The sequence below is a fragment of the Homarus americanus genome, unplaced genomic scaffold (genome assembly GCF_018991925.1).
Source record: "Homarus americanus isolate GMGI-L3 unplaced genomic scaffold, GMGI_Hamer_2.0 scaffold34921, whole genome shotgun sequence".
Classification (NCBI taxonomy): Eukaryota; Metazoa; Arthropoda; class Malacostraca; order Decapoda; family Nephropidae; genus Homarus; species Homarus americanus.
Genome location: NW_024741901.1, coordinates 20,405,240 through 20,432,529, shown reverse-complemented (window position 1 = coordinate 20,432,529; position 27,290 = coordinate 20,405,240). Strand labels below are relative to the sequence as shown.

At 41.4% G+C, this 27,290-nt stretch overlaps 1 long non-coding RNA gene across 1 annotated transcript in view; it reads left to right on the top strand.

Moving 5' to 3' along the window:
• Nucleotides 1-1,459: 1,459 nt before the first annotated feature.
• Nucleotides 1,460-27,290, top strand: part of LOC121876202 — a 41,231-nt gene continuing 15,400 nt past the window's right edge. The window contains exons 1-2 of the long non-coding RNA XR_006090726.1: nt 1,460-1,793; nt 2,268-2,375. This is a non-coding gene — a long non-coding RNA (uncharacterized LOC121876202). The remainder of the gene's footprint in view (nt 1,794-2,267; nt 2,376-27,290) is intronic.

Here is a 27,290-nt window from a genome sequence, read left to right as displayed (position 1 = left end):
TGTTAATTCCCGGTGGCTGTAAATAAACAGAGGAACAAACTGACTGTATAGGTAGACAATGAAGCCATTTATGGCCTGCACCTTCATTCACGACTGAACAACACTCTTGCTGCCCATGATCTTCAGTTATTCGTCTGACATTATCAGAAATATTACCAAGTCTCAACACAACTGTTCATCGAGTCGTTCACCTACGCTGTACGTGATAAGGTTAATGTTGTGTTGAAAAATGTGTGCATTTACATTTAGGACGGCAGCAACTTTACTGTGTATATGTCAGTTTAAACCTTTCAGGAGTAGTGTCAAGCTAAGTATTTAATTATGGAGAACCCAGGGAGATTTTATTCAGTCGAGAGAAACCCATGACCACTCAATAGGTTAAGTAACAATCCAACACATTTCTAATAATAACTTGATTAAGGAATCACTTATCACACACTAAATTACTAGGGTAAATTATAGTACAGCACAATCATAATTGGCGTCAACACTAGGCTATGTAGTGTTTTAAACTTCTAGCATACTTTAAAATTTGTAACTAGGTTCAGGCAATAACTTCACAAAACAATTATATTCCTATGTACCCAGACACCAGCATTACAGGATACAGCCACCACTACATCAATATTACATGTATTTTATAATTACGCCTTTGCTTATGTTTATAATTCTGATCAAGTCATTATCTTCACACTTCAAATTCGTTTTGGCCACGACACTTGAATAGGCTTTCCTCGGTGTCTTTCTCGTCGTCATTAGTTAACAACTCTTAACTAAAATTCACTTATATCTGTAAATATATTAAACTTTCAGACGCAGTATTATGAAGGTGAGAGGAAGTGTTGTAAATCATACTGGATTTTAAAACTCACTTTATAAGCAGCGTATCTAAGTTGAGGATATGAAGAACTGTTATCATCAGCTTTTGTGTTATTCCCTTCTTTCGTTGAGGTTTCTGTACCACCTTATCCACACCACACAAAACTGAAAGGGGAATACAGATAAATACACTTTATATTCGGTTCACTACATTGCTTAACTGTAAATACTTTTTTCTGATAATTATTTTCCTAATCTTAATTCACTTATGTTCTTCCACATCTTGCTTATGCTCACACGCAGTATTATTCAAGTTGGTAATTTCTATCTTTCTTGATCTTTCTTGCTTGTGCTTCAGAACAGTGGTGTCTGAAACCTACACGGAATTATGGATGAGTGAGACCTATGAAGAAAACTCCTTATATATTTCTACACTTGGTTCTTCCTGCCCGCCTGCGTCACACACAACATCTCTAAGCGCTGTTCTTTTGTTTCTAGTCTTAGCTTTCCCCGTTGCCATTAAAATATTATAAAGATTTCACTAACACAAAAAAGTACTAAAATCTTTACGCCTTATCCCCCAACACCTCTAGCACAGCCCGGGTACTAACTAGTGATAAGGTGGCAGGCTATGCGCACACCTCGGAAGGTACACCCCTGTCAATCCTTCCTGGCCACGGGTCTCATGGGATGGGAGGTCAGAGCGGTACCATTTTGGCCATAGAGCCCATCAACATAACTCTAGGAATTCCTCTTTCTTTCAAACTTGACAACCTAGTTTTTATTTGCAACATTCAACATCATCTTGCTGCACCACCACAACTGTTCAGACACTACAAAAAATAAATTGATATAGTAGTTTTTCTGGATTAAATGAAGGGCCGCCACCATACCAGCCTTCATTACCAGCACGGCTCAGCTGCCCGACACAACTACTGCACCACCTCGCATCAAGCACAGCCTCTCATCCATAAGTAAGCTATTGTCTATTGTATGAACCTATTTAGAGTACGTGTTGTTGATCCTCAATGGTTGAATCATGGAAGTACTATCGTGGACAAAAGTTCGCTCCCCGTGGTGAAACTGAGTCATGGGAATGAGTCTCCGAACTGACTTAACCCTGACTGTCATCTGGTGTGGGTGTGCCGTTTTATCTCATTTGGGGTCGATACTGCTTCAGTTTGGGAGGGAGCGAACTTTTGTCCACGATAGTACATATAATAGTAGTACTAGCAGCTTCTAGTAACGACTCTCACTAGCATGCACCGCATACTGCCTCTCTGCATTTTCTTCCCCAAATTTGAGTCGAAAGCAGACTGTTAAGTTTTTTACAGTAAAGTTATGTAAAAACACGATTAAGAACTGGCAAGCGATAGATAATTCCATATAAATCCGGACTTAGATCTTTCTTGAGCTAAACCCTAAATATGTTTTCATTACATTACAAGGATGGAGGATGTGGCGAGGTGTGGTCCTTGGCGGCAGCAGAATGTCAACACAACAACACTTCAACTAACCAACCTCCTCAACCAGAACCACAGACGTAGGAAATAACGGTAATAACACTTAAACCTTATTTTTTATTACATTTTAATATTTATACGACGACTAAGTTTATTTCATCCGAAAATTAACCAAACTAACACTACTCGCGGAGGTTAGGTTAGCTTATGTTAGGTTAGGGTTAGTTCAGGTTTAGTTAGGTTAGCGTAGGAGAGGGGTGGGGTGTTTTTTTTTCCGGGATTAGCCCACTCGGGCACATGTCACTGACCCACATCGGAGCCTGGGGAATAATAATAATAATAATAATAATAATAATAATAATAATAATAATAATAATAATAATAATAATAATAATAATAATAATAATAATACAATAAAAATATAATAATAATAATACTAAAGGACCACAAAGAAATACAAAAATGAAAAAGAAATTACTGAGAAACAATTTATGTACTGTATGTTGTGTTGTCAACGTAAGAGAAATAATTGAACCCTGCAATTGTGTGTAAATGAGGGAAAAGGTCAGATCAGTAACCTCGGATTTGGTCTTTTTTTTTTCGTGATGCCATATGGCAGCAGGGTCTACCACTAGACAATACATTATGCTTCCAATATCTTCCCAGGCGGTAGTACCTCCCTATTTGGTAGTTGCCTACTGCCTACTACCTCTAGTGGGTGAGATGAATTTTCAAGTGATCCATTACCTCTATTATTATCCATTTAAACAAGGGTGATCGAGATATGGTCGTTGGCGGAGTTAAACTACACATAAAGAATAAAAAAAAATCCCTAACACAAAACACATCATCATTCAGGTCACACACAGGTGGGTGTTTTGTGTTCTTGTGGAGGATGTAAACAATGAACCCCCCAGCAAACAACTTACCAAACTAAATCACCTTAAATTTACCTCTAGTGTGGCACACAAATTACAATGACACTCAAATTTAGGTTAATACTGTACGTACTTTAGTAACAGTGCTTATCTAATATTGCTGTTGTTGTTTATGTGTTTCTGTGCTTCAGCAAGGAAAATCTTTAGCCCCTTGAGTACAATGAGTTAAATTCATAAGTACAATGAACTAGTCTATCGAGTAAGATAGCTTAAACACGTACACTCTCCAAGTAGGTGTGGCTGGCATGTGTCTGCTGCCATCAACAGTTTATGACACACTCGGCGGCTTTGGAGACAGCATAACAGTATGTGTGTTTCTGTGCCGCTAGGTTAGTCTCTCGTACCTGCACCCACTCACCCGCTATCAACTGGTATACCGTTTCATTATTTTCCTCTTTGTCATTACATTTTCATTTTTCTCGCATACTGCTTTTCTTCACTTTTATACAATGAAAACGTGTTTCTCCAAATGTCAAAGTACATTCCAAGACGCCCGACGCCGTTAGCTGTTTGACATTCCGACGCCTTCCGGCGGAAACCACTCAGTAGCTAGTGTGAAGGTGTATGTGCACTCAAAATAGTACTTTGCCCATTAAAAGTGCCAGTTATAGCTTCCAATGCCAGCTGATTACGCACCTCATATGACTGACTTTAGCATGCGTACTGTAAAACGACCTGCCGCTGGCTGATACGCAGATAAAAACTGGTCTTTTAGATATCGACGCCCACAGATTACTAACATTACCATGCATGGCGGGACGTTACACCCCCTGGTATCACATAACACAGTAACACTAAGCTCCACCTCCCCTACCCTACAATCGCTATGAACTCATTATGGACTCTGCGGTTACATGAAATCTAGACTTGTTTTACATCTGTATCATAAAGATGTGGTGCATGTGGAGAGTAGATACAATAATCACCTCCTGTTCGCAGCCGGCGCACCCCGAGGCCAACCATCTACTAATGGATACCTAACGAAACAGCTGGAAAGTGAAGAAGGTTGAGCACTGCCTGCCACGCTACCTGTGCACTGAAGGCTTGGCGTTCTGTGAGCTGTATCTGCACTGCTCCGTCAGACCTAAGGGTCCCTCTCCCCTTTCACATACAAATAAATTTACCTCGGTGAAGGATCCTCAGCTGCATCTTCTTGGTATTAAGTTCAAATTTACAAAAGTTTGAAAGTGGGACGAAGGAATAAAAAAAATAGGACGAGAACATCTTCACGTCTCGGATAACGTCATAATGTGCCCCAAGAATGTCGTATGCCATATTAGGTGAAGAAAGAGCAGAAGTTATTGTTTGTCGACTAGTTGGTTGCCACATAACCTGCGTAAATCGTCGTTTTACCATTGTTCACAAGACATGCGAACTAGAGCGCAAGTCAGCCGGGCTGCGATAGATCAGAACGCGTGACGTCATGATTCTAAGTAAAGGGTTCTTACAAGTTTTCGAACCACTTATGACAACCGTAAAGTAAGTAGTCTGGTGAGGGAGGTGTGTTTACGTTAGGGGAGTGAAGCCCGACTGGTTCCTGCAGTCTGCATCAGAAAAATACATGTGCTCCACGAACTCAGAGGCTTTCTCTACCCGCTTGTTCATTATGGCAGGTTTGAATTTGTGTCAAGATCGTCCCTGTATAACCCGCTACCGTCATCCCGGCCGACGGATGGAACGGCATAATGTCCCCCTGGTGTGTAACATTATACAGACCGCCTTACACACTGCCTGAGTCTTCGATAACTGTGCCTTTTAACAACTAGTCCACTATGTTAAGAATAAAACGATAAATTTTCTGTCCAGTTCGTGTGATTTAACGTAGTGACGCAGTACCCCACCAACCTACCTTCGGCACAAAAACACCTGTCCAGCATTACCCGGAATGGTCGCGTAACATCGCCACAACGGCTGTATTTCGTCATCTTGGGTAAGTTTCAACCCCACACCGCCGTACGTCAACAAGGTCAACCCAAGATGTGGTCAAAGAACACTAAAAGATCCGAAGACGGTCAACATTATACCACTTTCCATCAAAATAATCGGACAAACGAACATATACCATTATTATACAAGGTTTGTGTGGAGGGCATAACTCTAGTCCTGACTTGAATGTCTGATGAAAGATGACCTTTAAAATGCGCAGAAGTTGAGTTAACATAAGGAATAGCGGAAATAACTCGGGGCTAACTCAGTTGGTGATGTTAAAACGCATTAGACCTTGGATAAAACGTATAACAGCTTTGTCAACTAGGGTCATTAAGCACGTAACAAGGTCAGTAATTGTAATAGTCCAACAAGAAATAAGTGAAATAATAAAACTTTATATTTCAACAACACTAGATCACTCCCTTCACTACTGGTGACTGACGTATTCCAGAACAACGTAACTCAGGAGCTCAGTCCAACAACTGGGTTTTTTCAGCATCATCATCATCGAAATTCAGGTTTAACACGCAAATACTTGATAGTCTGTGTGAGTGACAGTGTTTAGAGGAACAATGTGGGTATTTTTATAATGCCTATATTGTATATATTATCCAACAGCCTTAATGACTGTTATTGCTTGATACACTTAGAGGCAGTATATCCACAGTACAACCACCACTGATAACATAAGTAATGAGAGCCTTAATGGACGCGAACGAGATAACCTACTGACAATTTTATCTTGGGATCTACTAATATTTGTCAGATTGATGATGGATTTTTGAGAACCGAGAGTTGCACAACCATCACTACACTCAACACACCACCACCACCACACACTACCGCACAACACACCACCGCCACACAACAAACACCGTCACCACACACATCATGCACCTGCACCACACACAGCCACCGTATGTCAAAGTATATAATTTCAGGAAAACTTCGATTATCAGAACCACTCCTATACCCACACCAGTGAGGGCAACAAACAAAGGATCAGTCATTAGTCTTTTTTTTCATACACAATTATCTATGATGTATAATGTACTCGTCAAGGTGGGTACAAATCGACCCGAGACAACAACAACACCTCGATATGAATATATGTATGTGGGGATGAAGTGCTGTGTGAGGTGACTGAGGTAACCAGATGTTTACCCTGGGAGCTTGTTATTGGGAAGAGAAAACCCCACCCCAACGTATCTATTACACTGTTTGGAAGGAATGTATGACAGTGTTTGTTGAACTCTGGCCAACCTGTGTTATCTGGGTTACATACAGCGCGCGCGCACACACACACACACACACACACACACACACACACACACACACACACACAACCACACATTATCTACTGTATAATTTCAACTTAAAGCTACTGTATTTTTCAATAAATCGTGAATTAATATTAATTTATTATAAATGGGAGAGCGTCAGTCATGCTTGTGGATGGTTACAGGATATTGCGACGAGAGGGTCCGGACAAAACCCCCCAGGACAAAATCCCCTTGGGTTAGGTTTGTTCAAGGGGGTTTCGTCTTGTACTCGAGGATTAGCTTCCCTCTTGATACACTTGCCTTTGTACTCACCCCAGTAAATGAGTACTGTACCCACTATCTAGTACACTGTTGAGTACTTCGAAACAGGGAATCATCATCTTTCCGACCAGCTGCACCATAACAGGAAGAGACTTGTGAACGTGAAAAAATTACTGTATGCTCCCTTACTTCTTGGGTCACCCACACCACATTGTAGCGGCCCGGGTAAGCAGCCTTGGTATACGTCGTAGACTTGGCGGCGGCGACGCAGATATATGGTCAATTTTTTCAGACGTTCTACATTTTTTATACACATCTAACGAGTTCCCGGCACCATTTTGACGTTATTGTGGCTAAAAACAGGTTTATTATATTTTTTTTCGAAGAAAGAACTAAGGCGTAGAAGCTGACTGACTATTTTTGTGATAGTTTAACCATAAAAAAGCCCAGTTCAGTCTTGAGCTTCAGTGTGACAAAAGTACAATATAGAACATCCCGTGACCACCGACGAGCTTCAAGTTACTATAATAATTCGAGTTTTGAACAAGTATGAGTACGTACATGCGAAATGAGCAAACTGTTCCCCTAAACACCTCCATGACACACTTGATCAGTTTTCTTGGCATTGGCCCTTCTAGCACCGAGTTGTTGAACAGTTGGCACCAAAAATATGAATTTTAAACACTGCATCATACTTGGACCTTTAACTCATGACGTGTACTGCACCGTACACCAAGGTGGTCATGTGTGGGGACAGTTATTAAACCTAAAGCCAACGGCGCCAAGTCCTTAAGCAAGGGGGCGAGAGAAATTAAATAGGGGTCATTTTCCCCGTTGTGGACACCGCGTCCTCAAGTATCACAAAGTATATTGGAACTAATCAGGAGTCTGAAGGGATGTGCTATAAGGCAATATATGTACAAGTGATTTAAAGGTAGATTTGTATATACTGTACAGCTCTTTCCGAATGTAATGAACAACTACAAACGCTCCTGACTACTTACCCCACAGGCAACAGTTAATGGAGTCAGGTTCTAATATTCCGGTCCACACAACCTCGATACAAGTCCAATCAAAACAATCCCAAAGTTCGTGTGAAACGACTCTAAACTTCCATGTGATCTGAGGACCCTACTGCAGCAGAACCTGGAGGCACTGCTCCATCCTCGGGGACGTGGTCGACCACGTCACCACCTCCATAAAACCACACAGGAAAAGGGAAACACTAGAGCTACCTTAGTTTTATTCAAAACATCGTCAGAGGCAACTGAATTTACAGGGATTTACCTGGGATCCACCAGTCCACACACCACTTCCACCGCACACGACAGAGCTTATAAAAAAATAAGCGACAGAACAAGTGAAGTCAAGTCCGGTAGAAAACTCGAGACCTACTCGTCATCTACCCTACATCTGCCTCAAATGCCTTCAAAGCATTTTTAACCTTGAGCCACTAACAAATAAATTTATGTAACATATCAGATTTGTACTTCAATAAATTCAGTCACAAATTCGCACATATCTCAAAAAGACGTGTAACACATTCATAAACTTGGCTTCCTTTCATTGTTTGTTAATCGTTCAAACGCAAAATTTCGCTTTCTAGTTATTTTGAAAACAAACAAAACGCGTTGTGGTTGTTTTTCGTTTTGAGCCCAATATATATATATATATATATATATATATATATATATATATATATATATATATATATATATATATATATATATATATATATATATATATATATATATATATATATATGGGGGGAAGGGTTGAGGGTTATTGCGAAGGGAGTTACACGCGGCGTGAAAAAAGTGCCTTCCTAACTCAAGCATGTACAAACATGTTTCCTGAAACTAACAGAGCAGTATGTTACGGAGGAGAAATATCCCTTGACAACTGGTTCGCCCATACACTAATCCTTGTTGGTAACGGGATACAGTAAGATCTTCTAGTATTGTACAAGCTAGGATTTAAAAGCACCAACACCGTCCTACACACCTTGTGCATGGCTACCGTGATGATGATTATGTTACAAATACTTCTAGTCTATAACAACCACTTCCTCCAAGTATATAAAACATTAGACAACAACTAATACAATTTTAAGGATAACTGTTCCTTCTATGAGATATGTGTAAAGAATTTTGTAAGTGCATCTTAAAATTAAAATCCAAGTGAAGAGATAAAAGACTGTAAAGATAAACTTCCTGAAAGAACATTTATTAATTTATCAAACACTTAACATCAACAACATTATATTCGTCCTTGTGTAGCCTAGACAGACGAGGTCACACGGGGGAAAGTCGCAAGGTTGTGTCACTCATACACACGGGTGAAATTTTTCGACCCCTGCTCATAAGCCACACACTTAAAACCTGTAATTCTCCTTATCACGCCATTCTAACATCACGCTAACAGGATAAGCCTAACAGAGGAGTAACATTCCCGTTATCAATTAAATGTTTTAGAAACTCGTTGCTGCTAAAGGTGGCCACACAAACACGCGTCCCATATTTGGGTGGGGAGGCGGCGCGGCGGGTCAAGGCAATTTACGCAGTACTGTACTTATATCATGTGGGTACTCACTTAATGCGGTATAAATCCTACACGGTATTTATTTTGTGGTATTCATTCTACGCGGTATTTCACATATACAAAACCTTATTATTTGCTGTAACTATTTTGGTATTTACTTTGTGCGGTACTTAAGTAATCCGGTACTTGTTTCCCGAGTTAATTATTACATGTGGTACGGTATTTGTGTGGTATTTGTGGTACGTATTTTATAAGTTACTGGTAAATATTTAATGCAGCATTTATTTCTTACTGTATTTGTGCGGTACATATTCCAAGTATCCTATACGGTACTTACGTAACGTGGTGCTGCTGTTGTACCACACTTGTCACCGTTGTACCACTCGACCTGTCACCGTTGTACCACGCGACCTGTCACCGTTGCACCACTCGACCTGTCACCGTTGTACCACGCCACCTGTCACCGTTGTACCACGCGACCTGTCACCGTTGTACCACGCGACCTGTCACCGTTGCACCACTCGACCTGTCACCGTTGTACCACGCCACCTGTCACCGTTGTACCACGCGACCTGTCACCGTTGTACCACGCGACCTGTCACCGTTGCACCACTCGAACTGTCACAGTTGTTCCCGCGACCTGTCACCGTTGCACCACTCGACCTGTCACCGTTGCACCACTCGACCTGTCACCGTTGTACCACGCGACCTGTCATCGTTGCACCACTCGAACTGTCACAGTTGTTCCACGCGACCTGTCACCGTTGCACCACTCGACCTGTCACCGTTGTACCACGCGACCTGTCACCGTTGCACCACTCGACCTGTCACCGTTGTACCACGCGACCTGTCACCGTTGCACCACTCGAACTGTCACAGTTGTTCCACGCGACCTGTCACCGTTGTACCACGCGACCTGTCACCGTTGTACCACGCGACCTGTCACCGTTGTACCACGCGACCTGTCACCGTTGTACCACGCGACCTGTCACCGTTGTACCACGCGACCTTACAGTCATCACTGTACCCATCTATCTCTGACCTTTACACAACGGCCACAACTGGGGACGACTTACGCAAATTTATAATCGTTCCAATACTTAAGTGCGGCAAGTACTCGTACCCCCTGTAGTACTCTGGGGTGACAAAATTAAGCTCAGGGTAGAATACAATTTAGTATATGTCGAATATAAACATTACACGAAATGACTAACTGGTAAGAAACTTTGTATTACGCCTGGGTTTTAAATATTAATTTGGCGCATGAATATAAAATCAAGCTCATTGCTTACTTATTTGTCTCGTTACTGTACAGTTGTTTGTAAAGGCAGTAAGGATTAAATGCTCTTAACTGATCCCATCGTCCTTTAATAATGGTAATTCTACACAAGATTATGCAGGAATCATGGACGACCAGATTTTTTGCAATGCTGTCAGAAATATGTAAATGTGTTGTAGTGAGTCACTTGCCTGCATCACCTGTGGGCCACCCAACACCTGTAGTTACCTTACACTCACCAGAATAGCCTCGCTAAGCTGCAGGTATTATCACAGGTATTGTTAAACATGTATGACATTTACAGCCACAGTATATTATTACATAATCCATGATGGTTTTATATTTAGTTTTGACATAAGTACATAAGAGTTACACACAACACTGTACGGCCTTCACCAGCTGTTACTTCTTATCACCATATCTGTCAGCTGTGAAGGAAAACAAAGCAGGTTCATTTATATGCAGAACATAACGCTGATCGTGGCTCCAATATTTACATGTCGTATTTATTTATACAAGCGATACTGCGTTGTACACCAACCCATCGACCAATAGTAGAGCGCTGCTCCACCTTCTCACTGATATACCCATGATGCCAACCGATTTCCTCACGCTGGAAGCTCTCCCAGTCTTCCCGCCACCAGCAGATGGTGTCCGGGGTAGCTTCGTTCCCGTTCTTCACGTTGGTGGGGACACCTAAGAAGGGAAGCCATCAGTGATAGTCTCCATGTACAGCCAATCCAAAAAGTACCGAGACCCTAGAGTCGGGTGGATCGAGAGATAACCTCAGATGGGTTCATATATCTGTTGTGTTGGGTTAGGTTGGTCGCCCAATGTTTCATGTTCTTTCGGACGCCTGCGGTCTCGATACTTTTTGGGATTGGCTGTACATCGGCAACATGACTGGTGGACTGTGAGAGCTACAATGTTAGTATCTGGTAAAAAATACTCATGACAACCGCCACTACTGCTGTTAAGCTTCTTATAGTGAAAAGGACATAAATCCAAGTCACAACTTCAGAGGCAGTAATTGTTATCCTCCACTAGGAGCCGGAGCCACAGCCAGTAAAGGCCGATACTGACACAATACAACATCGCCAGCCATGATAGCTTCAAAACTACCCAGTAACGTTTAGACAGGGGGGAGGGAGAAGGGTTCATCCGATCGCCAGGCCTTCACTTGCCGTGGCTCCGACTACTAAGGGGGAGGAGGGGGTAGCAAGTAATTACTGCTCCTGACTGTACCACCAAGTATGTTTACTTATCTCGCTGGAGTCTACAGTATAGTTATTATACTTATATTAATCAAGCATTCATAACAGTGATATAATTCAAGGTCGAGAGGGTGTTGTGGGTAGCGTAAACACCTCCCCGGGCTTGAGTTGCAGCCTCGTGGGAGCAACACAACTTAAGACTTACACCGTTTTTTAATGTTTTCGACGCTGTGGGAGGCAACTGCGTAGTCGATTGATGTCTGGACGATGGTGATATACAGTACATAAGGACCCGTGATCTTGACACCCTCTGTATGTATACCTACTGTTCATTCTCACTACTTTCTGTCCCTCCACCTCACACCTCTTTAGATAAAGGTCTCTCATCTACCGATTATTACACAATTGATTCATGCATCTTCACCTTCCTTAACCATGGTGTACTGGGTAAAGTGATCTTAAACAAAGGTCACAGGTCAACCATAACTGTGTTGAGTGTTCGAGTGACTGGTGCAACTCTAAGTATATGTCTCCTAGACGTCTTTTGTTGCTATATCTGTCAGTATGTTTTTATAACTGTTAATTTAGATTGCAAAATGTCAATTATTGGCCTTCGTACGGCACCAGTAACTCAAAAAATTGTCCACTCGGGCCGAAAAATACTGTACTCTGGTCAACAACAATTAAAAAAATAAATAAGATATTTAGATAACTCTTGCCCTTGTCGTACGATTTGTTCTCAGATAGATTTAAATAATTGACATAAACAGTGGAGGTACAGCAATATTCAAGGGGGGTGACAGCAATACAGAACCTACATAAGAGTACAATCTATCTCGTATATATTATTTAGTTCTATTCCTCTCTCAATTGTGTGTGTCTGGGGAGTCTGAGAGTCAAAGGGGTGGTGGGGGTCAAGGGTGGGGTGGGGGATCAAGGGTGTGGGGAGGATCAGGGCAGGGTGGGAGGATCAAGGGTGGGGTGGTGGATCAAGGGGTGGGGTGGGAGGGATCAAGGGGTGGGGGGATGCATCAAGGGGTACATAACCTTCAAGAGAGATAGATAAAAGGAGACAATGGTACCACAACGGGATAGGTCTCAAACAACAAGCAGAAACCTAGTTCATGTCCTTATATGATGCGACGCTTCACTATCCGTTGTTCAATGTCAGCTGAAGTAAGGCCTCCTCCCCCTGCTTGACTACGCCTACCTTGTTGATATTTCTTGCGGCACTCCAGACAAGCGGTCCATCAAGGTCTATAATTAGAATTCAGATCTTCCAGTGAGGCCTGAGAGACGGTGACTCCCTCCTAACCCTAATGTAAATTCGGGTAAGCGGGTACACAGCCTTGGTTTTTTTTTTTTTATAAGCTATTTCTATTTTGGGATCTCATTAAGATTTCCAACCCCAGTTTATTTCACCTGATGATAAACACGATCATGCTAACCTAACTAAATCTAACGTAACCAAATCAAACGCCACCAAACGTAACGTAACCAAATCTAACGCCACCAAACGTAACGTAACCAAATCAAACGCCACCTAACCTAACCTAACCCAACGCCACCAAACCTAACGTAACGTAACCAAACCTAACGCCACGTAACCTAACCAAACCTAACGCCACCTAACCTAACGTAACCTAACCAAACCAAACGCCACCTAACCTAACCAAACCCAACGCCACCAAACCTAACGTAACGTAACCTAACCAAACCTAACGTAACCAAACCTAACGCCACCTAACCTAATCTAACCAAACCCAACGCCACCAAACCTAACGTAACCAAACCCAACGCCACCTAACCTAACGTAACCAAACCTAACGTAACCAAACCTAATCCAACCAAATTTTTAACACAGTCAAACCAAAGCAAACTTAACTCCCTGTTTAGCATTAGGGTGTTGAAAAATCATCAGACAATGTTTATTTTTTTCATCTTTACTCTTCTCCTACTTTCGTATGATGGGATTGGCTCGAGGAGAGGAGAAAAGAAGTGAGACACAACACAATATTAAATTACAAGACATTTCTCAGACAACAATAGAAATACCTCACGTTTTCATATGATATTCTACTTAAAACTTAATATAATATAAACTCACAGAAAACATTGGTAGACTCGGTGCATTTCATCAGTTAACACAACACTACGCTCTTACGTTTAACATAACACTACGCTCTTACATTTAACACAACACTATGCTCTTACATTTAACACAACACTACGCTCTTACATTTAACACAATACTACGCTCTTACATTTAACACAATACTATGCTCTTACATTTAACACAACACTACGCTCTTACATTTAACACAACACTACGCTCTCACATTTAACACAACACCACGCTCTCATATTTAACATAACACCACGCTCTCACATTTAATACAACACTACGCTCTCACATTTAACATAACACCACGCTCTTACATTTAACATAACACTACGCTCTTACATTTAACACAATACTATGTTCTCACATTTAACAAAACACTACGCTCTTACATTTAACACAATACTATGCTCTCACATTTAACACAATACTATGCTCTCACATTTAACACAATACTATGTTCTCACATTTAACACAACACTACGCTCTTACATTTAACACAATACTATGCTCTCACATTTAACACAACACTATGCTCTTACATTTAACACAATACTATGCTCTCACATTTAAAACAATACTATGCTCTTACATTTAACACAACACTACGCTCTTACATTTAACACAACACTACGCTCTTACATTTAACACAACACTACGCTCTTACATTTAACACAACACTACGCTCTTACATTTAACACAACACTACGCTCTTACATTTAACACAATACTATGCTCTCACATTTAACACAATACTATGTTCTCACATTTAACACAACACTACGATCTTACATTTAACACAACACTATGCTCTTACATTTGACACAACACTACGCTCTTACATTTAACACAACACTACGCTCTTACATTTAACACAATACTATGCTCTCACATTTAAAACAAAACTATGCTCTTACATTTAACACAACACTACGCTCTTACATTTAATACAACACCACGCTCTCATATTTAACACAACACCACGCTCTCACATTTAACACAACACCACGCTCTCACATTTAACACAACACCACGCTCTCACATTTAACACAACACCACGCTCTCATATTTAATTTAACACAACACCACGCTCTCATATTTAACATAACACCACGCTCTCATATTTAATACAACACCACGCTCTCACATTTAACACAACACCACGCTCTCATATTTAACATAACACCACGCTCTCATATTTAACATAACACCACGCTCTCACATTTAACACAACACCACGCTCTCACATTTAACACAACACCACGCTCTCATATTTAACACAACACCACGCTCTCATATTTAACATAACACCACGCTCTCACATTTAATACAACACCACGCTCTCACATTTAACACAACACCACGCTCTCATATTTAACATAACACCACGCTCTCACATTTAATACAACACCACGCTCTCACATTTAACACAACACCACGCTCTCACATTTAACACAACAAAAACTCAACACAGCAATTTTTTTTAACCAGTGAAGAAATAAAACCGGTATCACTATGTTAATTTTGTTTTCAGCTGATGTGGTTGTTTGTTTACTATGACTGAAGGGGAGTTGTGGCCCACTGATAGTTGTTGTGGTTTCAGGTGAGCTGTAGCAGTGGTGAACTTAACACATAAGCTGCTACTGTTACTGCTTCAAATCTAGTCTGGATGTTTGTTTGTTTGTTTGTTAGAGAGTCAGTATTTCGTAACCTGTGTATTAATATAATGTATAACAGAAGACAAATCAACCAAATCTATATAAACAATTGCTGACCTGACCTTGCCCATTTGAGGTCCGATTTGTATCTTGCTAATCACTACATGTGTACTATACGATATGCTTCTTGAGTGTGTATGCAGTCTGGCACTCGGCTCTGGCAACAATGTAATGAGGGTCGGATTCAAGTCAACCTAATCCAACCTAACCTAACCTTATCTAACCTAACCTTATCTAACCTTATCTAACCTTATTCAACCTAACCTAACCCTATCCAACCTAACCTTATCTAACCTACCCGTTTTGTATATAAGAAGGTAGTATGGCCGGAACTACATTCGACCGAGTTCATTCCCTAAGTGTAAAATCAGGTACTCATTCTCAGCTGGGACAAGGGGTGATCCGGAGGCGACCCAGCGACCCTTAAAACAGGAGGCGAGATCTGTATCCACTGGGCTTCGGCACCCCATGAAAAAAAAAATAATAATAATAAACTAAAATAAACAATACCTAACCTCAAGGCCTGCACAATATCCTCTACAACAGTGCTACTCAAAGTGCGGTCCGCGGACCTGTGCCGGTCCGTGAGCCATCGTCTGCCGGTACGCGGAGAGTTTTCAGAAAAGAAAGAAACGATAGTCACGTTCCACACCACGTGACGCTGCCGGGACATCTGACTCGGTCTTTTTTTTTACATTTTCATTGTAGTTTTTATATTTATTATGGCTATATTTTTCATTTACTCACTCATGTTAAAAGTCATTGCTATGCAACTAACGAATGCGATATAATGAACAGCAAAACAGCGAACTGAAATACGTATAACAACACCTTCATGATGATGTGGCGTTTGACTCTGTGGGAACCACACCTGGGGATATCAATAGGGCGCATCACCTTATGTTGCCAGAATTGCCACGTTTCTCGGCCACCAGTTACGCCAGATCCACCCAAAACATAAATCTTTTTATTTTAAGTATGGTAGTTATTTAATTTCGGATAAAATAAATGTATGCATCCCATTAAAAGAAATGGCCGATTTTTTACTATGCGTGCCAGCCGTGAAGGGTGTCACACAGCTGGCAACCCTGCTATTCCACACGTGTGGATCAGCAGTCTGTGATGTCAGGTCACAGGTCAGTGGTTAGTTACCATCAAGAAGTGGAACAGAGAGCATCATACGGGTATCTGCGTGTTTGTCATTTGGGACCCCATCCCAACCCACTTTTATATTCATTATATTTTTCCTGTATAAAATAATATTACTACGAATGTTCAAATAATATTTTCTCTGATCGTAAACAATTAATTGTATGGCACAAATATGGTACTGGTCCCTGGCACACTGGGAAGACTTGTTACGTCAATGATGATTGGCCTTAGAATGAATAAGACATCATGTCTTCATGTTTAGTACAGATAGTCTCAAAATGCCCCTGAAATAGGACATATCTCAAAAGATTTTCCTGGGGGGGGGGGGGGCTATAGGCCCCGGGATTGGCTCGCTTCGCTCGCCGGTCCGTGGCACATTGAAAAAAAACCATGCCGGTCCGCCACATCAGATAGTTTGAGAAGCGCTGCTCTACAATAAGACCAACAACACTTGACACTCAGGCCTTCCTCAAAACATTAATGACGTCAGGAGTAATAGGCCAGGTATCAGGTTTACCTTCGAGAAACGACTGGACAAACATCGACACAACAAGAGGAGGTGCAGATGTAAAGAGTTCCTATGTATTATGCCGTCGAATTAGATTGGATAATTGTCACAACAAATAAAGCCTAGAGTTCTTACTACATAAAAATCCAGCCTCTAGCGTCTTATTACACAACAAACTCAGCCTATAGCGTCTTACTACACAACAAACCCAGCCTCTAGCGTCTTACTACACAACAAACCCAGCCCATAGCGTCTTACTACACAACAAACCCAGCCCATAGCGTCTTACTACACAACAAACACAGTCTAGCGTCTCCCAACACAAATACACGTCCAATTGTACCTATCAGATCCTGTGACGTAAAAAATACGAGCCAGACAAGTGTCTCAGTACTTGTACACATAACAACCACTCGATTTTGGGTCACACTGTTTAAGTCTATCAAAACCAGTCGAGTCGTATACCTTTCACCCTCCCAGTACACGACTTAGCCAGTACACAACCGGTACCAGTACACGCCCCGTACCAGTACAAGACTTAACCAGTACAGAGTACACGCCCCGTACCAGTGCACAACAACAAACACAATCCTTGCATAGTGCTTCATCTTCCAACGTTCCTGTCTAACTCCGCTGTCGACTGAGAGAAGGACTTTGAAATACTTGCTACCCGTTTGCAAGTAAGTAAGTCCGTCCGTCCGTGCGTGCGTGCGTTCTAAAATTGTAAACACAGTGCCTCAGATAAATAGCCGTAGATTTTAATTCAAGTTTGCACCCACATGTGTTCGGTAATCAGCATTTTATATTATTAGTGTTCAGAGTTACGGCACCTTGGACTTTGGTGTAGTGTGAGGGGCGGGAACCTGTCTACCTTCACAGATAATCTCCCCTAATAACATGCTAATATTAACACCCCGGCCTCCCTTGTCTACAACACCCACTCAATCCCCCCCCCCACTGCCCATGCATCACCCACAGACCGCTCCTGTAGGCGACCAAACCTACAGGTATTGCGGCACCAGCTTATTGGAGTTAAAATCAAATACCTCATGGCGGTCTTCCAGCTTGGGAACCAGGGAGGTCCTTCAGCAAGGTCCTTTGGCCAGAGATCCTTCAGCAAGGTCACCTGGCTAGGGAGGTCCTTCAGCAAGGTCCTCTCACTAAGGAGGTCCTTCAGCAAGGTCACCTGGCTAGAGAGGTCCAGCAAGGTCACCTGGCTAGAGAGGTCCTTCAACAAGATCCACCGACTCAGGAGATCCTTCAGCAAGGTCCTGCGGCTAGGGAGGTTAATCAGCAAGGTTCTTCTCACTAGAGAGGTCCTGAAGGAGGTACCGTATTCAAGCACAATACTCCCGGCAGCAGCTGATTCTTTCAAGGTGAACCAGTTCAACACGGCTCAATTATCGAGGTGTCTGCAATGACATAAATTTTATCTTCGAGTGTTGACGAACACTCCGACAGACTCTGAGTGAGTGTGTGTGTGTGCAGGCTGGAGTGTTCCTGTGTAAGCAAGGTGTTATCACGTTTAAATATACATGGAAAGACAGCTGGTAAATTTGCTGACAAAAAGTATGAGTCCATGATAATCGAGTCCAATTAAAGTAATATTAATATTATTTTTTCATTATTACAACTAGTTTCGTTATTGTGAAAGACAGGACACTACATGAGCTCCCGTGTTCCTGAACCAACATAGTCACACCGGCACCTTTCAGTCCTCCATCCACTGTGTCTCCTGCCCTTGTATTAACGTCGTGGACCGTGATGCATGTCACGATTTCCTCCACCACCTACCGAAACTTTTCTTACTTAATATAACCTTAGAAACCTCAAGTTAACCTAATCTAACCCGATAAAACCTATTTTAAACCAATCTAACCTGACGAAACGAAACCTAACCTAACCTAACCTAACCTGACGAAACCTAACCTAACCTGACGAAACCTAACCTAACCTAAACTAACTCAACCTTGCAATACCTATTTGCTGGAACATGGAGGAGCTACAACAATGTAGTTATAATATTTCCTCACTAACACTTATCATAAATGTCTGAGTGGGTGAGTCATGAGAAAATATGACGTCATAACATTTTCAACTAACGCAGGTGGTCACTTATGGTACCAGGTTGTGAAGCCATTAAAACCACTTGAATACACAGGTAAACATGGAGGCCCTGGAACAACAACCTGACAGACCTTGAGTGAATGAGTGAGTGGGGGGGAGGGGGTGAGGGGGGAGGGGGTGAGGGAGGGAGGGAAGTTATGCTTCACGCCACAGGGAAATGTTTATCTTTAAGCTGCCTTTATATTCTGGTGCCGCCCATTATAGTCTAGTGAGCTCTACTCTTTACGGTCAAATCCCGAGGAGGAAACTCAAAGATGGATGACGACAAACACCGCATAGTCCTGTGAACGACAACCAGGATATTGTTTTAAGTACAGTCGAATATATTTACCAGAATACAGAAGTTCCAACGTCCAGAATTGAATAACAACGGCTATTAGGTGTCAGGTTATCATCCAAAGTTCCACAACACAACTTTATACCAGTGTATCGTCCTTAACCTGCACCGAGTTGCTTCTACAATATTATGACCTTGAATAACTGTATGTGTTTACATCACTGCCCTTCCTCAACATTTTATAAATTAAATCCAGTATTTACAAGAAGAAAATATGTTACTCCTGTATTTCTTCTCCATCTGTGTTTGTTAAAGTGTGCGCGCTACAACAACAACAACAAAGGCCTTTAAGCACGTACACCAAGTCAGCTCGGAGCCTGGGGTGCAAAATACGTCACCCCTGTGTTTATAGATAGCAAAGTACGGAAGAGTACTATCCTTGGGCTAGCCAGCTGGATAGTAGGGAACTGTTAACTGGATACGACGGAGATAGGAATCCAATGTAAACATAACTTAATCCAGTCACAGTTTTAACATAACTAGGCATTAGCTAAGTGGTAACTAATTAAATGAACTCTAGTACCCCAATGCTATTAGTTAGAATAGGTTATTAAACTGGGCCCTGTACGACTAGGTCCACCTCACCTGCAGATGGTCAAGGTAGGTTAAATTGTTTAGGTAAGTTGGTTTGGAATTTTTGGTTAGGTTATGTAAAATTAAGTTAGATTAAGTTATCTAGACAAGGTTTGGATGCCTTAGGTTATTCTGATTTGGTTATATTATGTTACTGAAGTTAAATTTAGATGCGTCATTTGGTTAGAAAACATTCACTTATTATGGATAGCTTAGATGACGTTACCTATAGGTTAAGCGTGGTAGCATTATTACATTAGGTTATCCTGCAGTCAATCTACTTTAAAAATCCCCCGCCTTGGTTCAGGATCCTATAATAATAGTTCTTGGAGTTGCAACACATCCTGATCGTCTACACAACCACCGAGACCCCAGCACATCCCGGATAATGTAGTGTTACAGTATAGGGGATTAACCGGCACGCCATTAATAGGTACCGAAGTGTTTATAACGGGACACTGGCGGTCGACTATCAACGTATAAACAGTATTGTGATGCAGTCGCGAATTTTCTTTACGTTCCGTCACGACATGATCCAACCAACCAACCAACCTAAAATGACTAACAACCTAAACAACCAATCAATCTACAACACATTAACCAATCAACCTACCGAAATTTAAGCCCAAATTGAAGAGAGTCAAGTTGTAAGTGATTTATTCTGATAGATATTATTTTAGCATGGTCGCCTCCCGGACACAGAGGAGCGCCCGAGTGGCGGTGGGTGACGACGACGCAATCTAGGAACTACGCCTAAATTTTGAAATATAAGTACAGGAGTATGAGAAGTTTTTTTTTTTTTTAATCTCTCTCTCTCTCTCTCTCTCTCTCTCTCTCTCTCTCTCTCTCTCTTCCTTTCCTTTCTTCGCTCCCACTTTCTGCATGAGGTTCAACAAAGGAAATAAAAGCATAAAGGGAGGATATCGAAGTGAGGCAAGATTAAGTGCAAAAAAGCGACGGGAAATTGCTGGAACACACACACACACACACACACACACTACATCGTTGACCACATGAGAGTCAAGACTTATCAGGCACTGCTCCTGCTGTGCAGCTGCCCCCCTTGGCCGGCCCATTACCCAAGTCCCTTGCCCCCGACCCATCCTCACCACCGGGATATCAACATAATCAAAGGTGACAATTACGTTTCGGAAGGAAGTGGGATCAGGGATCAGTGATGTACAGTGCTTAAGCCAGTGAATTCAGCACTAGGCAGTACCAGCGAGAGCAGTGACTCACCAGTGAGATAAGAGCCCCTGGGAATCGACCACCATCTTCTGAACAGGTGTTAATCAGTCCACCCTGGCAACAACAGTGGGTCGGCTTTACACTTAATTACGAGATAACACAACACCACCTAGCAGAGTGAGTTACTGTGACACCATCCCACACCACACGGTGTCTCCATGACCACGTGATGTCCTTCAGGTCAACATCTACGGACGAGTTACTGAACCACCTGGCCTACGTGACCTCACAGACCAGTCAGGCCCGGGCCATCAACCGCAAACTATAATAATTTGTATGTTCAATCATTGTTCCTTCTCCTTTTAGTGATGAAAGCTTTTGTTAAATGACCCACCCACCCCATGTCTTTGTTTGTAATAAGTATTTTTGTCTAATGTATATTTTCAACCTTCGGGCTGCAGAACTTTTTCAATAAGCAGTTAATTATTATTATTATTATTATTATCACACACACACACACACACACACACACACACACACACACACACACACACACACACACTTACCTCATCTCCTTAATTTGCAATTGCGTTTCCAAACAACAAATTGTAAATCAAGAATTTTGGTAATTGACGTCATTGTTTAAAATCATTCTTGAACTCACTTATACTACAGGAAATGCCATTAAAATGATCAAATGGGTTTTTTACTAGTTTCCAAATGCTTTAATGTAAGAAAGTTCAGGTGATCTCTCTCTCTCTCTCTCTCTGCTACTTAGGGATACACTATATTAATAATTTGTTACACTGTTTTACGCTGCATGTTGAGCTACGGACAAATTCCTTGGCATTAAACTGTGCATTAGGACAAAGGGGCACACACCATCACTAGTGGGTAATGTTGCAACTTTTAACAATTTCCGAGGCGAAGTAACAACAGGTTCAAGAGGCTGACTACACGACAGGCGGGGCTAGTGTGTGCTCATTAGCTAAGGTGTGATGGGTGGGGCACGTTCCTTAAAAATGATGAGGGATTTTTACGTCTGTAAATGACAGAAGACAAAACCACCCTAACCAAACCTTATCATCCTTGGGTAGGTTTCGTTAGGTAATGTTAAGTTCAGTGAGGCTATGTTGACTAGGATACGTCTGGCTGGTTCACATGGCCCGCTTTAGACAATATTAAAATACACCAGGTCTACTCAAGCGCAGGAAGCCGATATGCTGTATTGGGTCATATTCATTAAAGAGAAACTACTGTATTTTTCTTTTACTGCAGTTCATCTTGGGTTAAAAAATGGAAATGAGTCCTGGAGGTATGACAGCCTACCGGGAGCATTGTGGATACCGAACAGTAAATTAGGTCTTTTCTCGGTACACATGGAAGGTAGTGTGGCCGGCACTTCTAAAATCCCAAAGTCAGGCACCTGTTGACACCACTAAGAGTGCCCTGGGATGAACCGCGACCATAGGAGGCGACCGGTATATACACTCGGCAGTCGATCATCACCTCCAGTTACGGTAGACTAGAAAAAAGTATATATATATATTTACGTCAAAGCATTATGAGATTTTTCCAGTAAGCAGCAACTTACAAAAAAACTGTTGTCAACAACTCGACTGAGCTCCACACTCCCGGACATACACGCGATAACATCACATTATTCACAACAAAAAGAAGACAAAAGGCAAATAAGAAATGACAAATCATTTTCAACCAAGGACAAACATACAAAGCTGAGAGGACAAGATCTTTTTACACTATACAAAACAATTTACACAATGTGGCAGCAAACACTTAATGGTGTCGGCGTCCTTACCAGTGAGTGTTGAAGACGGCACGAGGTCACCACAAAATATTTGATCCCTTCAACTGAAGACGTAATAATGCACCTAACTGGCTGACTCCAGTTATAACAATTAAACTAACATCTCAAATTAACACAATATTTACCATGAGACTCGACCTAATCAATTGATTTAAATGTGCTTACAGTATAAACTAGGAGCGAAACAGAGGTAGCACGTCTACCATGACAAATGAGTTGATGACAAAGCCGCTGGAACACTCAGAATGTGAAATCACATAATAGTTTTCACATCAATTTCGTCTCGCCGGCCACAGTTGGCCATTACCAGCAACACAAGACAATAAGTGACACAAATTTACAATTCTCTCGCTTGCTCTCCGTGTCATCATAAGCTACTTTAATTAGTAAAAAAAATTCACATAAAGGTTTTACACTCCGTTAATTTTTTATCAGAAATATGAACACCAATAATAACTGACAGACAAGTTCCAAGGGAAACACACAAAAAATCAAGTGTAATAGAATATCTATTCTTGGTCCTGTTGACTATAAATAGAAGACTTCCTTTCAGCCAGTCTAACAACCTGCAGGATCACACCTTACTGTTAACTTCCCGCCTGGACCCAATGACAGCCCCACGGTAAAGTGGCCTTGAGTTGGACCTTTTTTTTTTCCTGGGTTTTACCTGAAGTCTAGCGTGCGCGAAACTAAGATTTTACCTGGAATTTTTCCTTCTTCGTTAAGTTATTGTTCGTATTTACCATTGACGAGGCTGTGGGCATCCTCACAGCTACAAGCATTATCACCTTCACTGTTCCAATATATGTCAACACCTTTATTAAGTTGAAGCTTTCTGTAATTTGATGCTGAAGGCGCGGAGAAGCTTGTTACACGAGGTGACGAACATCCCCTCAGAATTCTGTAACCTATCAGGCCTTGTTTTTTTCTTGTAGGTTCTAATTACCAAGGTTAATAAGCATCACTCACTCGGTTTTTTCTACACCCGATAACTATGAACGATGCAATCAGCCATTGGACCCAAGAACTTTGTTTGGGGTGTTTTTCTTCACCTACTACCCACCCCCTAGTCACACCACCACTGGCGCCGATAACATCTTGCCAAACCTCTGTCAATAGGCCAGGGCCGCGAGATGATAAGTGTGACTTACACATACACTCTTACCCGTGACACAGACTACTTCCCCCTATATATTTGAACCGGGACCCGGACAAAAGCCCCTAGGACAAAAGCCCCTAGGACAAAAGCCCCTAGGACAAACGCCCCTCAGTAAAAGTGTAAAATAGGACAGAAGCCCCCTGTTTTTGTGTTAAAGAGAGGTCATTTGAAATATTAAAAATATATAGATTTAAAAATGAAATTATTACAAATTAAATAATTAGAATATTGTAACTCTTTCAATTTTGATATAGAACATTATTAAATAAATAGAAAAGAAAAAAAGACGACATGTTTTACCTTCATGTTCATTCTGTATTTACTGAGGTGACCCTAGGGCCCAGTGAGGTCACTGAATGTCAGGGGAGTAATTACCCCAGTAGACAAAACATACGTCATTGCAGATTTAATAAACATTCCTTGTATACTTCCTTATAACTAAAACAGAATTCCCGAAGGTTAGGTTAGAGAAGTGTTCATAAACTGTAAAAAAAAATAATTATTTTAAAAATTCTTATTTCTCCTGGGGGACTTTTGTCCTAGGGGGCTTTTGTCCACGGGGCTTTTGTCCTACACTCATCTGAACTGGTGACTGGTTACATGGGGCCCCAGTCCTATTAAGAAACAACCTAACTAACCATTAGTGTTGTGGCCAAATCCTAATGGCATCCAACCCTAATGTTTAGGATTGGAACCCATATGATCTACACCTTCTCTCCTCAGGAACCAACTATACACTTAATAAAATAATTAAATAACCGGGAAAAATACCAGACACAACTCACACCAACAAAACACAACACCCGGCACAAGGTCGTTTACAAGCAACCCATATTGTTCAGCGTCACCCGCCAAGACGACAACAATGTCCTGTTACTAACGGCATGTCACACATACCTTATCTGAATCTATTCTAGACAAAAGTGTTAAGTGTTAAGTCCAGGGTATGAATTTAATAAGATTTGACACGCCAATTTTTTCCTATCTTTGGTAAGAAATCCTATCGTTTCAATAATATGTTTAAGTCATATGTTCGTTATCTTAAGTATTTTAACTAAAGTCAGCCAGTTAAGTGTTTTCTCACATTCCCAGTAACGATGAAAAATAAACTTAGGAACGTCGGAGAATCCCAGCCCCGATCTTCATCCCTTAGTGGGGCAATAATCGGTACTCACTCGGTGTGACAAAAATAAAGTTATCACGGCGTTACATCCTGGTGTGCAAAATACTTGTCCGGTCGTCTTTGTTAAGTCAACACGTTCAGAAACCTGACATAATGCCAAGGTCGCTGGGATAACGTCTACGGTATCCGTAAAGGCCAGGTGAGGGACATACCTACTGTACACCCAAACCAGTACAAAAACTACTACTGTATTAGAAAGGTCAACGCGAGGGGGGGAGGGGACATAGCCACGAGTTTGCATGACTCACAACACCTCTGGCTGACAGCCCACGCGTTATCTCGCCCCGCCTTATTTAAAACCGCCTCCAGGTTGAAAACAACAAATGTTTTTTACTAAAATCGAACCCAAACTATCTGATGATAAATTAAATATTCCATATTTTTAACAGAGAGGTTTTGATGTACAGTATCTCAAAAAAATATCTGTCCACACTGTGTGAAACATTATGAGACTACGGATTATATATTGGGACTGTAACAACAGGAAATGGTAAAGTGATCTGCCAGCCTCGGACAGTCCAAGTGTAATGCAATGCTTGATAAACTTATCACTATTACTCCTGTAGACACACTCTTAGAGACCAAGCATAAGTATTAGCAAAGGACCCCCCTAGAGATAAGCACCTGACAGCTTTACCGGCCATCCTTGGTCAAACTGCCTTACTGTTGACCATTATTGTTTACCGTCTCTGGCTCGGCATTTAGGAAACTGTACACGCCCACGGCCTACATACACGTTATACCTAAATTGTGTACAGTACATCCATGCTGACCTGTATAACTGCCAAGTTTATATACATGCCTATCCAATTGTAAACCAGTATGACAATTTTACTGAATATTATTATCAATATTATTATTAGTATTACCAGTATAAATACTAATTTCTATTTGCTCATATCTCTAGGCTACTTGTTCATACAGTATATGATATAATTAGGGAATCTCAGCATCGTACATTTAGTCAACATAAAACCAGTAAGTTAGTCGCCGTGTCGGATTCGGTCATGTCACCACCAGCATTACGAAGCGACTCCAGTGTGAATCCTACATTATGGATCCCACAACATTAACTTTAAAGTTTTTCTCGTAAGATCCAGGGTTCGAATTCTGTATCAGTTAAAATAGAGAATAAATCGTTTTATCAGAGGTACTGAACACCCTAAAGGTCACCTCATTTGTGTGTGCTCACGAGAGGTTAAACAAAGTTAGATGGAATGTTTCTTGACACTGTAACTGGTTTTCAACTCCCCGAAGAATAAAATAAAGATTTAGTGAGAACTGAAATATCGAGTCTCTAGTTTTTCAGTATCGATGTCATTACCCTCAAGACTAGCTCACAAGGTTTCATCATTAAGTAACGCTCAAGTTTTTATTAGTTAGGTTGAGAAAGTGAACAATGTGGCGGCAAATGTTCATCAAAATGATGTACACCTCCGTCACCTGGAGTCACAGTGGTACGTGTACGACTCGACTAAATCGGTATTGTCAGAGAAACAATAACAGCAAAAAAAAAATCAAACTGGAACACAAAACAAAGTCTGTGGCAACATTGGCACCACTGACACTTGTTTGTTCATAACGTGAGTGTATTTCCATGGTATTTTACAACCTCCACCGAACATCTCTCACAAACCGACTCATACTGCTGACCTATTTTCATTAAAT